We start from the raw sequence: 18,685 nt of genomic DNA, 5'->3' as shown, positions 1-18,685 counted from the left end.
GCAATTTTCCTCTTGAGCAAACAAAATTTAAGGCAAAAAGACAATTACCTTAGTTACCTTAGTTTTGGATGAGATGGCTAAAGATATTATTTAATTGCATCCAACTCCTTGGAAAGATACAAAAACTTGAGCTCTTGCAGGAGGGCCTGCAGCAGAAATCAGAGACATGAACGAGCTGTGAGACTGTTTTCACTCATTACTAGGGGTTCTTTGGTTCCATCAACTGCATTTTATTGTATGTTATCTGTTTAATGAAATTATAAATAAACTGTGCATTTTAGTTTAATTATAGATTCTTTCCCACACTGGTGCCCATTTCTGAGTATTCCCAGTGTCATCAGTGCACATTACATTTTAATTTTTTCGGTCCTTGTGGAGAACAGTGTACCCGTCACGTAAAGGATTACTTGTCATGACCTGGTGGGCTAACAAAGCTTTTGTTGGAAGGGGAGTATAATGAAAAAAAGAAGAAGATTCTATTTCTTCCAGTTAAATTATTAGCTCTGATATTGTATGCAAGAAAGAAGTTAGAATTGTTTCTCATTGCATTCTGAAATATGCTTGCTTTGAAAGTCAATAAAAAGAAATATGCAGGGTGCACATCTCCTATAATGGGAAAAGCATCGTTTGGAAATGTAACATATGCACATTCTAAAATGAAGAAAGAGCTAGGCTTCCACAAAGAACTGCTGCTGCCAGGATAATACGTTTAATATCATCCTTTTTATTTTATTTTTTTCTTTTATTTTTTATGAACACCATCGCTGTTAACCTGGGAGGAATTTAAACAAAGTATTTAGACATGACTACAAACATGGGATAAGTAAGTCTCATGAGGGTCTGGTTGCTTATCTTGATGCACTTAAATTATTGGTCCTTGTAATTCAGACTTGTGCATAATGTAATTCAGTCAGTAGATATGTATGAATTATTTACTTGACAAATAGTCTTAAACTAGAGAAGTTCTAAGGCAATAGAACTATGGAACACCAGTTCAACAAAATAGCCTCATAGTCTTAGGACTTCCTAAGCATCTGAGGTGACATTTTATTTCAAAGCCTGAATCTCTTTTTATACAATAAGTGCTTGTGACCTCAACTCAAATAATAGGATATTGCAGATCAAGAAGTAAAGCTCCAGAAGCAAACTTCTTTGTCTTTATGGTACTTGTGTATAATCCAGAGAGCTATTTTGAGTCACTACAAGCATTTTGCCAACAGACAGCAGCATAGTTGAGGGAAAAAAATCACTGGGCTTGAATTTCTGAGCTGAGTAGTCTACTTTTAGGTTTGCACTAATAGTCTGCACAATCCTGGAGCTTCCTAAATTTTCCCAATCTAGGCTTCCATGTGAGTCTATATAAAATCATAGAAAACATGGATTTTGCTTCCTCGATTAATACATTTGTAACTTACCCCAATTTAGAAAATTTCAAGATTCTCAATAGTCTTTTAAAGATTAATATCTTTGGCATATATATTTTTTCCTTTTCTTTCACATTTATTTATTCACATTTCAAATTGTATCCCACTTCCCTGTTCCACCTTCATAAAACCCCCTATCCCCTCCCACCTGCTTCTATGAGGATGCTTCCCCACCTACCCACCCACTCCAGCCTCAGTGTCCTAGCATTCCCCTACACTGGATCATTGAGCCTCCACAGGACAAAGTGACTCCCCTCCCTTTGATGCCAGATAAGGCCATCCTCTGCTTCATGTCCAGCAGGAGCCATGGGTCACCCCATGTGTGTACTCTCAGGTTGTTAGTTTAGTCCCTGGAGGCTTGGGGAGGGGGGTGGGTCTGGTTGGTTGATATTGTTGTTCTTCCTATGGGGTTGCAAACCCCTTCAGCTCCTTCAGTCCTTGCCCTTACTTATTAATTTATATTCCTTCTGTTAACTGTAAGTAAGCAATCATTACAGTTTTAATTATAATCAAGTGGTCTCAAGGAGTTAGGGACACTGAAGGAAATTTATTACATTGAGTTAAATAATGCAAACTGGGTAGTTCAGCAAGATTGTCTCAGAGAGAAAGAGAGGTTGGTAGCTGCTCAGTCTAGTGGGAAGAACTTGGGAGATAGTTGAGAAGTCACTTGTCTTCAGTCCACACTGGAAGCTAAAAGAACCTTACTGTTATGTCAGTGAATAAATGCAGCAGCCATGGGAGCAGCAGTAATAAAGCAGATGAAGTTTCCAGTGAGAATGAAGGCAATCAGGCGAAAGCCAAAATTTCTTCAACCTCTTTATATCTGGGCTGCCCCCTGGAAGATGTGAGGTCTATTTAGGTTAGGTCTTCCCACTTCAAGTAATCTGCTTAAGAAAATTTCTCATAGCTATATACAGTGGCTTTGTCTTTTGGTTGAAGCCATTTCCAATCAAGCTGACAACCAAGATTAACCATTATAGACCCTAAGAAAACCTTCATCTTACCAACCTGTCAATTATAACTTTAATAATGGTCTCAAGATACATGTTAAACACTACTTGCATGACATCCAATATGTCTACTATGGGTGCACTTTCACATATCACACCTACTGTCTTGTCAAATTCCTGAAAGAATAAAATCTCAAGTAATCGTTGGGAATCAGAAGCCTCTTCTGCAAAAAGGGAGCCAATTTGGAAAAAAGACAAAAGGCAGCCAAGTGTGCTAAAGGCCTGCTGGACAAGGGGTTTAGTACCTGCTCATGAGACAATAGTATATGCCCCTAGGAAATGCATACTTTTTTTTTGTCTTCATGTGTTTGTCCACACACATGTGCCTGTTCTCGTGTTTGTCTAAACAAATTCTATTTTGATTATCACATTTTACAGTAAAAGACCTGAGGTTCAGATGTAAGGGTGTTTTGTTTCCCATGTCCTTCCTGTGCTAGTACAGGTCAGTCAGGAAAACACAAGGATTTCAAATGAGCACAGTTATGAGGCAAGCTACATATTTATAAAGCTCTCTTCTGTGGTACCTAGATCATCCTCACACAGATGTTTAACATCACAAGTATTTTTAGAGTTCAACCCCCAATTTTATGCCTTTCAACCCAGAAGATAAGAGAATGTGTGTTCTGACTACTTGGCAATCTGTGCTTAAAATTAGCTGGCTATTATCTAGTTAACAAATGAGATCTGCTGTCTGCTGTGCTGTGAAGTGGAAATGAGCAGTTGCTGGAAAGGGGATATAAATGGTGACTTCCAGGGCTATATTGATCTCCTATCTGATTTCAATTTAAATTTTGAAGGAAAAAGTTATTTTAAAAAAGTCAAATGTCTGTTGGAAAATACTGTCTTGGTCCATACAAACTTCAGCTAATGACACTGTTCTACTCATATGCATGGTTCCCTGTTGTGAGGCAGAAGGAACTAATAGAACATATCTTGGACTTAGTTAGGATGTAGGTAAAGAGACTATAATTATTCTCATGAAACATTGTTTATTCTTTCACGCTCTCAGTCAACTGAAATTTTCTGGGTGTCTTTTGTGGGCTAGGTATTATGTTTGGGGCTAGAAATGGCAGAAAAGCAAAATCCTTCTGCATAACAGTTTCCAAGTAGTTTGAGAGAGAGAGAGAGAGAGAGAGAGAGAGAGAGAGAGAGAGAGAGAGAGAGAGAGAGAGAGAACCAGCAGTTGTACTTCGGGATTATCACATAGTGGAAAACATTTCAGAATCCCCATAAGGGGGGCTTAAACCTGGCAAAGACTCAGAGACTGGATGCTTTGAGGTAAATGTAACAAGATCCAGGTTGAGTGGTTCTTTAGTGTAGAAACTGGAAATAAGGTGAAAGGATACAGAAGTAGATTGCAGCACATTCACTGCTATCCCTAGAATTTTTGGGAAGTGTAGCTGAGTAGGAGCTACCAACTCCTGAATTGCCTAGACCAAGAAGTGTGTAGGGAAACATTGAATGTAGAAAATTATCTCTTGACTTCATGGGAAGGGTAGCATGGACTGGATCCAACTTTTGTGTCATCTCTGTGTATTGGAATGGAAAATGGGCTAAGATGAGAATAAAATTGGAATCAGAAAAAATAATCTAGCCTCAGGATTCTATGTGAAACTGTGTGTATCATACATCTCTCTAGCTGAAAACTTAGATGGAGAATGAGAATGGAATTAAGAATTAGTGAATCCTTAGGTTTTATCTCTAATTTTGCCATTCTGTAAGGAAGCAAATGAAAGCCAATGAAAGAAAGTGAATTTTCCTAAGTCATAAAATTTTTGACAAAGCAAGAATTTGAGGCCTGATCTCCTTTCTTAAAAAAAACAAAACAAAACAAAACAAAACAAAAAAAAAACCAAAAAAACAAAAAAAAAAACCCTTAAAATTCACCAGGATTCATCCCTTCAGCTTCAGAGAAATATTTTAACTAGCACATTAATGATGAGCCTGTGTTCGCAGCACCATAAAGCAAGTGACCTTCATGGGTAAGTCTCTGGTTAAAATTAAAAAGACAAAGTAAAATGGGATCTGATTATTGATGTAATTAGTTGATAATCTTGTGAGGTGACAGATTCATTAATGCCTAGTATTGATTGATGATTATGGAACATTCAGATTTCTGAGCTGGAACCCAAGTTCAGCATTCAGAAATAACAAAGAGCCTGCGTCCTCCATCCTGCCTCCTACGCAGGGTATCACAGTGGCAGTGCTAATGGCACTGCACCAATTCGACTCCTCTTTTCTCTTGTCAGAGGTTTGAGACTTTTGAAAATCTAACATTTATGAGACAAGTAAGAGAATATATTGATTAGTTTGTCTTTACACTTTAGGTTTCTCAGTGCATTCACAAACCAAGACAGGAAGAGTTCATAGAGGCTATGGTACACTACATAGCTGGAATTTCCTCACCCTTGGATAAATACTTATACATAAATGTGTACCTCCTTTAATCTAAAGAATATAGTATCTTTATAAAATTGTATATGTATATGAATATCCCCTCTGCATGTGTGTGTGCCTTGTTACATGGCACCTAGAGAAAAACAGAAAAAAAATGCCAGATCCCTTACAAATGGATTTATAGATTGTTAACCAACATATTTAATTGTTGGTAGCAGAACTCTGGACCTCTATAATTGATGAACCATCTCTTCAGCTCCACAGCATCCTATCTAAATATTAAATCCAAGTAGTTAAAGAAAATGAAGCAAGTATAGTTTTTGTGTGTATGCCTCTTGTTAGCTTTGAAATTTAACAATATTCACTATGGGATTTGGAGGATATATTTTTATACCTGTGAGGACACATAGTTTTCCTAAGAACACAGAGAGTGGTCAGTGAACCCTGGAACACCGAAACTTATCATCATCATAATAGGATTCCAAACACCTTTGCATGTCACTCTTCCACTATTACTGTGATTAAAGTGATATGTAAAAGAGTCCCATCTCTTGAGATAGATATATCACCATGTTCACGACCCCTGTAGATTCTTAGTTCAGGAAAGTTAATTTTAAAATGTAAATCTTTTTAGGGAGGGAAAATAAATTTCAAGTATTTTATTGACCATAGTAACACCTAAATACAATACTGCTATCTTTAGGGTATACTGTGGCCTGGCACTCCCAATACTTATGTCCATGACATTGTTATAATAAGTCATTTTAGACATTAAGTTCTGTACAAAGCAGACCTTTTAGCATTCTGGTAGAAATTATCAATTAAGTTTGGTTGGTCCTCCACACTTATATTTATTTCAAAGTAACTACTACCTTCCAGAATAATATGTAGTCCCATATAGAGTAAATTCAGTGTACAAATATATAAATTATTAGATACACAATAAATACTAACATTCGTGAGGGATAATCACAAAATTTCTTTTCATATTTCTTCTATGAAGACACACTTTGCAGGGTATACCAAAATGTCTTTCATTGTCATTGCCAATTTGTGAAAAGAACTAGGTGGTTGGCAGAATGTTCTAAGTATCCTGGTGTCAGTCTAACCCTAGAAACATAAGCTGGCATTTGTGAGTATTTGTAGTGTACTCTATTTTATTTCTAAAACTATAAACGCTCTAATGTCTTACTTGGATGTCATGGTATTTAAGGTTTAGTGTGTTCTAATCTTTTAAAAGTTTATAAAGCATAAAACAAGCAATCTAGCAAAGCATAAAACATACTTTTATATCTTGCATTATTAGATAATTTATATCTCTGTGATGGAATTAAAGACTTCCCTTTGGACCAGTGTCCATCATTGTGGCCATAATACAGAGAGATAGACCACTTGAGGAATGTAGAAGTTACCATGTTGTATTTAAAAGAAAGAAAGAAAGAAAGAAAGAAAGAAAGAAAGAAAGAAAGAAAGAAAGAGAGAGAGAGAGAGGAAGGGAAGGAGGGAAGGGGAGAGAGAGGAAAGAAAGAAAGAAAGAAAGAAAGAAAGAAAGAAAGAAAGAAAGAAAGAAAGAAAGAAAGAAAGAAAGAAAAGAAAAGAAAGGAAGAAAGAAAGAAAGAGAAAGAGAGAAGAAGGTAAGGAGGGAGGGAGAGACAGAGAGAGACAGAGAGAGAGAGAGAGAAGAAAGAAAGAAAGAAAGAAGGAAGGAAGGAAGGAAGGAAGGAAGGAAGGAAGGAAGAAAGGAAGGAAGGAAGGAAGGAAACCTGTAACAAACCTTTCTCCATGTCTCTTGAACTCTTTTTTAAAAAGAAAAATAATAAAATAAAAATGTAAAGACACAAACAAAAAACATTTGTATGTAGAAACAGAATGTGTAGAAAATGGAATGTTTTACTCTCTTACCTGTGAAGGAGAATTTTAGAGACTGGGACATTGTTCATTACATAAAATCCTTGTCATGTAAACATGAAGGCTTATGTTTAGAACTCTAGTACCTGCTGAAAGTCAGCTGGTGCAATCTCCAGGGCAAGCTGACTAACTAGACTAGTGAACTCAATGAGCTCTGAGTTCAGGTAGAGACCCTGCTTATGTAAATAAAGTGGATAGAGATTGAAGAAGAAATTCCCTCTCCCTGTTCCTCTCCCCCTCCCCCTCCTTCCCTACCTCTCTCTCTCTCTCACACACACACACACTCACACACACACCACAAATATACATGACAAGATTAAGGCAAGTATAGTGATGTATAGGAAAATACGCTGACAAAATAAAGAAGTTACTTGATTTTTGGATTTTAGTTTCATATATTGGAGTCCTTTTATCTCTTCACTCACAACTGTAAAATCACTAAATATCCACATGGAACTAAATTATTAGGAGGGACAATGTTTTTCCTTCCTCATACACACATACAAAAAAAAAATATTTTCTTTGTTGTATGAGTTCATCCCAGTCTGAGGCTTTTAGCTTGCATATGTATGGAGGCGCTAGCTAGTGAAGTACTAAGTATATTAGCTAAATATAGAAATGTTTGTGACTATTCCTTTTGAGAAACATGTAGAAGGTAAACAGCTGGATAAAAAGGTGAAAATATTTTTTTCAAATATTGGAACATGCTAGCAAATGTGTTCCAATCTACACTGCAAGTCAAGATGGCAATTTCCTCTAGCATTTTTCTTAATAAGTAGACTCAGTGTATTAAAAGGATGTGCTGAATAGGAGGCTGGAAGAGATTGAGAATCAGAGGCACAGGAAGTTATCTATAAGATTATGAGTGCTATAAAAGTCAGAAACTATATCCATCATGTCTCAACAATATAGCCATGTAAAAATGATCTAAGCAGGAACAAAACCAATAGACAATGCTAATGTGAATGGGAAAAAGTTCAAACCATAGACAACAAACTATAGGAAAGTGAGGAATGTTGAGAGATGGAGAAATAGTGCCTACCTGGAAGAGTAGATAAATTAGTTATTCAGTACCAGTTGTTACCTCTGAAAACACACACACACACACACAAACACACACATCACAATAGGACTCAGTTGATTGTAGTTATATATTTAGGAGTGAGCAGGTTGTATTTATAAATGTAAGAGCACAAACACATGCACAAACACATAGATGTACATATGCACACCAATAATTCAAGACAAAGAGGCAATGAAATTAAAGAAGAGCAAGGCCAAATATAAGAGAAACTACCGATGGAGGACAGAGAAGAGGAAAATGATATATCTGGGCAGTGGTGGGGTATGCCTTTAATCCCAGCATTTGGGAGGCAGAGGCAGGCAGATTTGTGAGTTCGAGGTCATCCTGGTCTACAGAGTGAGTTCCAGGACAACCAGGGCTACACTTTTTAAAAGGTATTTACCGTTGTAGACAAAGAACAAACCATGAAGAGCCTTTATAATTAAGGTCTTTGTGATAGACTTTTTAGGTCTTCTTTAAGGAGACTTGTGGAAAGTAGAAAGGGAAGAACATGTCCACTGAAGGGAAGTCCCATGAATCCCTTGTGAGACTATGCCAGGGCCTAGCAAACACAGAAGTGGATGCTCACAGTCATCTATTGGATGGAACACAGGGCCCCCAACGGAGAAGCTAGAGAAAGTACACAAGGGGCTAAAGGGATCTGCAACCTTATAGGTGGAACAACAATATGAACTACCCAGTACCCCCCAGAGCTTGTGTCTCTAGCTGCATATGTATCAGAAGATGGCCTAGTCGGCCATCAGTGCAAAGAGAGGCCCATTGGTTGTGCAAACTTTATATGCCTCAGTACAGGGGAACGCCAGGGCCAAGAAGTGGGAGTGGGTGGGTAGGGGAGTGGGGGGAGGGTATGGGAGACTTTTGGGATAGCACTGGAAATGTAAATGAAGAAAATACCTAATTAAAAAAAAAAGAAAAAAGAAAGAAAGCACAGGGTTTATGGAGAAACATATGAAAGAGAAAGATGAGGGGAAACAGAAAAGATAAAATTTACTTGTTGTATGTTTGTGGACATGTGTGGTCTAAGGATGGAAATCACTAGCCATACTGGCATTGTGACATAGTTACAACAAAGTTCAGTACTCCATATGGCTCAATCAACAGGCATCCTTTTTTTTTTTTCTTCGAGACAGGATTTCTCTGTGTAGTCCTGGCTTGTCCTGGAACTCACTCTGTAGACCAGGCTGGCCTCAAACTCAGAAATCTGCCTGCCTCTGCCTCCCAAGTGCTGGGATAAAAGTTGTGCGCCACAGGTATCAATTTTTATTTGATTCAAATTAAAACTGTCAGCTGGAGGACTGGAAAAGTGGGAGTATATTTGATTCCTACTTCAATCCACATTACAACAAAAATAAACTCACACCTAAGGAGGGTTAGTGATCTTTTTTGATGGCCATCTTCTGTACAATCCTTTTGTTTGTGTCCTAACCGTTTCCTTCAAGGACACAGCCACCTTAGATTGGGTCCCAGGCCTATGACATCATTTAAACTTAATTTCCTTCTTACAGCCCCCACCTCTGACAGTACTTACATTCGGAGATACAGAGATGTAGGACAAATGTCTAAGGAGAACATGTCTTGGCTCATGATACCAATCTTTTAAAATATTTGGTTTCTCTTTAAAATGCAATGAACAGATACCTGGTTTGATACTTTAAGTGTGCACTTTTCATCACCAATTACAAATGCGTTGCAGTTGATCATCTGGGGCTTAAGAAGTTTTTATAGTCACATGCACATCTGGTTTTATGGCAAGGATTTACAAAGAAGCCCTATAAAACACATCCATTTGCTCTCTTAAATTCACATCATCCAGTGTGTATGGCATCTTCTTTGCAGGGCAAGCATATTTCCTCAAAGTGGTGATCTGCCAGTAAAGATGTTTGCTCAATCTTGAAAATGGGCCATGATTCAACAGGGAAATTAAATCGAGTGCAAGTTGCTCTAAGAGAAGGTGAAATTTCCTTGTTTGAAAGAGTTGGGTTTTAAGTAATGTGTTACAGCACTCTCCTTCCTGTCTGCCCTTATGATCTTCCCTTATTTTAACAGGGAAATATAGTATGACCTAGAAAAAAGTTCCCAGAAGGAGCCCAGTGGTTTATGCTAATAAAAGTGCCTGTGTAACATAGTTCCACTACAGTTGGGAAATGTAGGTATTCATTTTCGTCTTCAATTTTTAAAATAAATGTGATAATAGACATTTTCTTTGAAAAGAAAGCTGCTAAATAACTTAACTATACTCTAAAAGTGATTCAAGAAGTGCAATAAATTAAATGCATAAATGAAACATATAAATCAGACAATAAAGAATCCCATACTACATTTGTGTACAACATTGGAGATTGTATAGATATGTTGTTGTCTTGAAGCATTTTAAAGCATTCTGATAAAATATAGTGACATAATGTCGTAATGGCAAGAGCAACTTAAGGGTGAAATAGTTCAGTCTGGGTGGCACAGAGGTCTCAGCAGCAGGGTTGAAGGTACCTTTCACATTGCATCAAATGTCCAGGAGCAGAAAGTCATGAACTCTAGTTTTCAGCTCACTTCCTTTTTCCCATGCAATCTAAGACCAAAGCCAAGGAATGATCCCACCTAGCTCCATTAACTTAATCCCTCACAGCATGCCCAGAGGCTACATAATCCCTCACAGGCTTTCTGGATGCTTGTTAGGTGATTCAAAATCCTGACACTTCAATAGCAACATTAAACATCAGTGTAACATGATTATATGGAATATATTAGTAAAGCTATAAGAACAACAGTCTTGACTAAATCTCAAGCCTGTTTGCTAGGAATCAGGCCCATTGATCATTGTGATAAAATTGTATTTTCAGTGAACTTGTGAGTCTACTGTGATGAAACTTGGTAACTCAATTTTTTTTATTAGACTGCCTCATTGTAGTTAAGACATAGGAGAGGTTTATGGGACCTATGGGCTTGCTCTTCATACTTGACCATTTCCAACTTTACTGCCTTTATTCCTTTCTAACCACAGTAGCAATAGCAACAAAAACTTTTCCTGTCACTCCTGTGTTTCTGACGTCTAACCTCTTTAAGGGTACTGGTCACATCTGAATTTGTTCCACTCTAACTGCCATTTTTACCTTAATGGTCTTTTTAAAGATCTGTCTTAAAATATCCCAAATTCCGTTTCCCTCCTGCTTCCTCTTATCTATTGTTTTAGCTGTAGAAGTTTATCTGTGATTAATTAAATGTTGTCAGGAACTTACCTGTGCCTTCTCCCATGTCTGCACTCTGCCGAGAATATGCTTGAAAACAATTAGTTGTCTCCATTGTGGAGGGGTTGCTGTTTTAGTTTATTTTTTTTTTAATTTTAATTTTTTGGTTACAGCTTTTTTGTGAGAAATATTCATAAATTAATATGAAAGCAGTAATATTTCATTTGCTAAGCTTTATGATAATAATGGGACATTTTCAAATAAACATAAGAATAGAGCAAAAATTTTACTTGTGTTTCCATGAAATAGTCACAGTTCTAGTGTGTAACGACTAGCTTAGTTTAACTCTTCTATGTATCATGCCTTTATATGAAGACAAGTAGAAGTATATATTAGTCTTACTAAGAGTAATTAATTTCTTATTCGGGAACAAACTAAAATGAGAAAGCTATTCTTTGAAAGTGGGTCCTTCTTTGTAGCCTAGGCTGATCTTGGAACTTGCTCTTTTTCTGCCTCCACTTTTCAAATGTGGGATCAGTTTTGAGCTGCAATTTGCAGCTTATTTTACTTTCCTTAATTTTTTTTTATTGTTATCCATTGGTTTATGTTATAAATGTCCTAATTATGTACTGGAGAAGTGATTCAGTGGATCAAATGTTTCACAGACAAGCTTGAGGATGTGAATTGAGATTTACAGAACCTGTTTAAAACCACACACAGAAGCATGTGTCTGTAATCCCAGGGCTTCAGTGATGATATGTGGCTGATACAAGAGAATCCTTAGATATTTGCAAGTCAGGCAGCCTGGTATTAATAAATAAATAAATAAATAAATAAATAAATAAATAAATAAATAAATAGATTATAATATTAATAAATATTATTAAATAAATAATAAATATAAATAAATAATAATAAATAAAAGATTCGCTTAAGATAAAAGGTAAGGACTTACAGCCCAGATTGACTTCTGACCTCCATAGACATGCTGTGACATATATACACCCTCAATATAAACACAAACACATGCACAGATGAAAAAAAAATTCTGACAAAGAAAATAGCATGATTCTTATTACTTTAAATGCAATGGCAGTCTTTCAATTATTTCACTGCCTGCAAATAAGCCTATTCAATTCAGATTAAAAATGTATAGGCAGGATTATTGGGAAGCTGCACTCAGACAAATTAACTGGTCTCAAGGACCTAGGCCAGAGAAGTCACCACAGGGCAAGGGGGAAGAGAAACGGTCCTCATGCAGAGAGAGAATAGAAGGAGAAGACAAAAGAGAAGGCAAGGTGACTCCAAAATTTCTGGATTATATAGTGCAGAGCCTCTTGGGTAAGGACAGGTTGGCCCATTGGCTGGAAAGTTCACAGTTGGGAACAGGGTATGCCAGGTAGGGACTGAGGGATGCTGGGAGAACAAGGGGCCAGGTCTGTTTTGATCTGTAAAACAGTCACCTCAGTCACTTTTCCCAGGGTCTCATTTCAGATATGCAGTATATCTGAAAGCAAACAAAATAAATATTAGATATATATCTATATATTATATAAATTATATTATAAAATATATTTTAAATAAAATATATATCAAAGAAAATTTTAAGATCATATAGTATTGAAAATATTTCCTGATATTGGACAACATCTGGAAAAGATCACAGAGCACAATTACCTATAGGGTTTGGGACATGCAGAGGGGACCTGGCAAGATGACAGGCAAGGAGGAGTTATATAATTCACACTGAAGTAGATCAATAGCTGAAACATCCTCTGTCCAGATACTCGCCCAGGGAAGACACAGTATAAGAACCTGGAGGTCTCTAACAGTTTTTGGAGAGTTTATCAAAACCTGGCTGGGAAGGAAGCTGCCACCACATATATTTAGGATCCAGGGCCTCTTAACCACCACACATGATACTTTGAAATGAATACCTCTTTTCTGTTCATAGAATTTATTGTAGAAATTTTTATAGATCCCTGCTGCTCTACTATACAGCAATGATACATTACCCCCAGCTAAGTGCAAAGCAAAGTGGTCCCCAGAAGTTGGTAAATGTTCAGGGTGGGTAGAGAAGGAAAATTAGCCATAGAAGAGAGTCCCTGAATAGAACTACTGAGACACCCCTAGAATGCCAACAGTTAGTTTCCATCTGTCTGCATTCCAGGGTTGACATATAGAGCTATTCTTATTGAGGTTGTGATACATCTATTCAGTCATCCCCCTCTTTTCTTGGTCATTATTTTGCCCATTTATTTTGAAGACTTTTATTCCTGGCCTCCCCTCCTACAGTTCTTCATCCCATTCTCCCTCCTCTCTGTCTCTAAGAGGATGCTTCTCCACCACCAGGCCTGTCCCCTCCCTGAGGCCTCAAGTCTTGTCAAGGATTAGGCACATCTCCCACGGAGGCCAGACCAGGTAGTCATCTGCTATGTATGTATATATCAGAGTCCTAAGAAGAGCTTTTATATGCTGCCTTGTTGGTAGCTCAGTGTCTGGAAGCTCTCAGGGGTCCAGGTTAGTTAAGACTGCTGGTCTTCCTATCAGGTCTCCCTCCTCATCTGCTCCTTTTGTTCTTCATTTTAACCATAGGGGGTCCCTCATTTCAGACCTATGGTTGAATGTAAGTATCTGCTAGTTGGGCCTCTCAGAGGACGGCCATGCCATGCTTCTGTCTGTAAGCACATCATAGCATTGGTAATAGTGTCAGGCATTAGTGTCTCCCCATGAGATGGATCCCCAGTTTAGCCAGTCACTGAACCAGTTTTCCTTCAGTCTCTTCTTGATTTTGGTCCCTGCAGCTCATTTAGACAGGAATCTCCTCTTGAGGCCCTTTCTCTATGATGGAGGTAGACACTTCGAGTTCCCTCTCCCCACTGTAGGACATTTCATTTAAGGTCCCTCCCTTTGACTCCTGAGAGTCTCTCTCCTCCTGGGTCTCTGGTACATTCTAAAGGGAAGTCCTGCCTCCTACGTCCCAAGGTTGCCTGTTTCCTTTCTTTCTGCTGGCCCTCAGGACTTCATTCCTATTTCCAAACCCCCATACCTGATCTTGTTCCCCCTTTTCCCTTCTGTCACCCAAATTTCTTCCTCCCTCTGCCTCCCCTTATTATTTTATTCCCCCTACTTAGAGGGATTGAAGCATCCTCACTTGGAGTTTCTGCTTGTTAAACTTTTTAAATTCTGTGGGTTGCTTCCTAGGTATTCTGTACTTTGTGAATAATATCCACTTTTTATTGAGCACATTTCATTTATGTCCTTTTGGTTCTGAGTTACATCACTCACGATGATATTTTCTAGGTCTATCCATTTGCCTGGAAAACTCATGATGTCCTAGTTCTTGATAGCTGACTAGCATTTCATTTTGTAAATGAACCACATTTTCTGCATCCATTCCTTGTATGAGGGACATCTGGGTTATTTTCAGATTCTGGCTATTACAAATAAGGCCACTACTCTATTAGCTCTTTACTCCCTTTTTAAATTGGGTTATTTATTTTTTGGAGGTTAGCTTCTTGAGTTTTTTTTTCTGTGTATATATTTTGAATATTAGCCTTTTAATGGCTGTGAGGTTAGTGAAGAGTTTTTCCCATTCTGTAGGTTGCCAATTTGCCCTATTGACTGTGCTTTTACCTTACAGAAGCTTTTCAGTTTCATGAGGTCCCATTTTTCTTTCTTTTTTTATTGGATTTTTTTTATTAAGACTTCAAATGTTATTCCCTTTCCCAGTTTCTTCCACCTACCTCCAAGTCCCCCTATCCTATCCCCACTCCCCCTGCTTCTATGAGGGTGTTCCCCCAACCATCCATCCACTCCAGCCACCTCACTCTCACATTACCCTACACTGGGGCATTGAGCCTTCAGGAGACAAAGGTTCTCTCCTCTCACTGATGCCCAAGGCCATTCTCTGCTACATATATGGCTGGAGCCATGGGTCTCTCCATATGTACTCCTTGATTGGTGGTTTAGTCTCTGAGAACTCTGGAGGGTCTGGTTGGTTGATATTGTTTTTCTTCCTATAGGATTGCAAACCCCTTCAGCTCCTTCAGTTCTTTCTCAGTTGATGACATTAGAGCCTGAGCCATTGAAGTTCTGATTATGAAATTTCCCCCTGTGCCAATAAGTTTGAGGCTCTTTGCCAGTTTCTTCTATTAGATTTAGTGTATCTGGTTTTATGTTGAGGTCCTTGATCAACTTGAACTTGATATTTGTGCAAAGTAATAAATATGGATCAATTTCAATTTTTCTACATATAGACCTGTAGTTAGACCGTTGAAGATGCTTTCTTTTACCATTATAGATTTGTGGCTTCTTTGTCAAAGATCAAGTGTCCATAAGTATGTGGGTTGGTTTTTGGGTCTTCACCTCTATTCCATTGATTGACCTATCTCTGTACCAGCACCTTGTATTTAATTTTTTTACCACTGTTGCTCAATAGTATCGCTTGAGGTCAGGGATGATAATTCTCCAGTTCTTTTATTGTGAACAACTGTTTTCATTATTCGGGGGTTTTGTTTTTCCATATAAAATTCTAGCAAACCAAATAATAAAAAACAAAAAAACAAAAAGCCGGGCAGTGGTGGCATACGCCTTTAATCCCAGCACTTGGGAGGCAGAGGCAGGCAGATTTCTGAGTTCGAGGCCAGCCTGGTCAACAAAGTCAGTTCCAGGACAGCCAGGGGTATACAGAGAAACCCTGTCTCCAAACAAACAAACAAACAAACAAAAAACAAAACCACCCCCCCCCAAAAAAAAAACAAAAAAACAAAATCAAAAACATTAAAACAATCATTCACCACAATAAAGTTTGTTTCATCCCAGGGTTGCAAGATTGGTTCAATATATGAAAATCCATTAACATAATCCACTATATAAACAAACTCAAAAAAATCACATCATCATCCTTGTATGTCAAAAAAAATTGACAAAATGCACACCCTTTCATGTTACAAGTATTGGAGCAATCAGGAACTCAAGGTGCCTCCCTAAACATAATAAAATCAGTATGTAGAAAACTAACAGACAATATCAAATTAAATGGAAAAATACTTGAAGCAATCCCACTAAAATCAGTGGCAAGCTAAGGCTGTCCACTCTCTGTATATCTATTCAATATAATACTAATAGTTGTAGCCAGAGCAGTAAGACAACAAAATGAGATTAAAGGGATAGAAATTGAAAAAGAAGAAGTCAAAGTAACACTATTTGTGGATGATATGATAGTATACATATGCGACCCCAAAAAAACTAACAGGAGAATTCCTACAACTGTTAGACAACTTTTGCAAAGTGTCTGGGTATAAAATTAACTTAAACAAATTAATTACCTTCCTTTATACAAATGTCAAACAGCCTGAGAAAGAAATTAGGGCAACAACACCCTTCACAATAGCCACAAATACTATAAAATGTCTTGGTGCAACTCTTATCAAGCAAGGGAAAAATCTGTATGACAAGAACTTCAAGTCCCTGAAAAAAGAAATGATATTTTATTTATTTATTTGCTTGTTTATTTATTTATTGCATTATTTTTATTATTTTATTTATTTAAATTACAAATGTTGCTTCCCTTTCTCGTCCCCCCTCCACAAGTTCTTCACCTCATCTGACCTCCCATTTGTTTCTAAGAGGGTGCTCGAACTCTCACCTCATCCTGCTTGGGAAGGTGGAATCTGAAGAGACAACCTACAGTAGATAGACATGGTCCCCATTTGAGGCATGGGGCCACCTGACCATCTTGAAAATATTTTGGCCCAGATTTTTTCCTGTCTAAAGGAAATTCAGTGACAAAAATGGAACAAAATTAATTATTCTGAAGCAATTTATTTTTGACAATTAATTTAACATTTACAAACAATGCACCCTGAGAGCTCAGTCTCAGAGAATGATAAATAAGTTGTATAAAATTAAAAGTGCTTAATAATGCAAGGGACAAAAATTCAAATCCAGGAAGCATCCAATTCTAATTTTAACTACAAAATAAAGAATTTGAATCTACACTATTTTTTCTCTTTATACTTGTATGTATAAAGTAACTCTTAAACCACTTATCACTGCCATCGTAAGAACTCCTACAAACATTTATGTGTACATGCATGATATATGCACATGTATGTGTGTGTGCACATCTGTGTTCTCATGTTTCTGGACACACATGTACTTTCCGTTATATCTTAACTACAAAATAAAGATTTTGAATCTACACTATTTTTTCTCTTTATACTTGTATGTATAAAGTAACTCTTAAGCCTCTTATCACTGCCATTGTAAGAACTCCTACTAACATTTATGTGTACATGCATGATATATGCACATGTATGTGTGTGTGCACATATGTGTTCTCATGTTTCTGGACACACGTGTACTTGCCTTTGTATCTTTATCTTTACTACATTGCCCTCAATTTAGAATGTTCACTGTCCTGGTGTCTTCTCAGTGTTAGACACATCTACATAATTTCTATACTTCAACTAAAATTAGTTACAATTTAAGTTCAACTGACCTGGTTATGCTCAACACTTTAAGAACAAAGTGTTGGTTGTTTTTAAACTGTGCAATGCAAAATAAAATTGCTTTTATTTGTTGGTATGTTTGTTGTTTATCATTCAAAGTAAAATTTTCACTTGTACATACTGGTATAGAAAACAAAGAATATTGCCTTCTGAAGGGTGAAGTTGTTGGGTTCTTTTTTTTTTTTTTAACATCAGGTTAGTATATTGTTAACTCATGAAAACATGCAGGAATCATAACTTTTTTTCTTCTTTATACATATCACTGAAGTTCTAATAATTTCAGTCAGTACATACATGTGTCAAGCAAGTCATCAGATTTAGATGTGTGCCTTTATGGAGTATGTTTTTGAAATATTTAGAAAATAGAAATCTAATAGAACAATAAAATTGAAATGGAGATATTTGGTTCTGTTTCATCTTTTGATTTCTAAAGTGTCCAAGTTCATTTAAACACATTTAAGTCTATTATCAATGCATTCATTCAAGATTCATTGAGAAACTTTAATGCATTATTATCACAATAATGACAGTTAGCTTTAATTGGTCTGCACTGCTACATTTAATGGGCATATGTTGTCAGGCTTTTATTATGTTTCAATCTGTTTGACCTGTTTCAAACAGATAACATATGTAGCATTTTTGAAAAGTGTGAATCATGATTATTGGCATAAAATTAACAGAATTTTGAATCAGAATCTCATTCTACAGTTATTTCTGAGGCAAAAAGGAAGGCTTAAGACACAAAAGAATAGATTTTCTTAGAGGTCCAAATTGACTGAGACATGGTTTAACATAGTCATGGCTTATCTTTTTTGGTGTTACTGAACTTTAACTTAAAAGGTAAAAAAAAATTGGTATATCTTTTTAAGTTAATAGGTAGCTAAGACATGCTGTGATCATCGATAGAGACTTAAATCATGTTTTAGTTTTGCGGCTTGGTATTAAACAATCTCTTATTAGTTCTTTTCTTTCTTTTCTTAGGTTCCTGTCCTGAGACCACAGCAGAAAGTGCCTTGGATGAAGGTGTGTATGATTCACATTCTCTGGCCACAAATGCATATTTTTGATAATTATGTTAATGATACATGGTTAGATAGCATTATAATTATAAATAGTATATGTTGTCCTGTCTCATCTTGCAAAATATATGCATGAAAAAATCAGAAGT

General features: G+C 36.9%; 1 protein-coding gene across 40 annotated transcripts in view; it reads left to right on the top strand.

Moving 5' to 3' along the window:
* Ptprd (protein tyrosine phosphatase receptor type D) overlaps positions 1–18,685 on the top strand; it is a 2,211,569-nt gene that overhangs the window by 777,385 nt on the left and 1,415,499 nt on the right. For all 40 annotated transcript variants that reach the window (XM_029475790.1, XM_029475789.1, XM_029475786.1 and 37 more), the window contains exon 5: positions 18,499–18,540. The gene's annotated coding sequence lies outside the window, so the exon portion shown is untranslated. The remainder of the gene's footprint in view (positions 1–18,498; positions 18,541–18,685) is intronic.

Source organism: Mus caroli, chromosome 4 (genome assembly GCF_900094665.2).
Source record: "Mus caroli chromosome 4, CAROLI_EIJ_v1.1, whole genome shotgun sequence".
Classification (NCBI taxonomy): domain Eukaryota; kingdom Metazoa; phylum Chordata; class Mammalia; order Rodentia; family Muridae; genus Mus; species Mus caroli.
The sequence above is the reverse complement of the archived record's forward strand: the minus strand, read 5'-3'. Positions and strand labels throughout refer to the sequence as shown.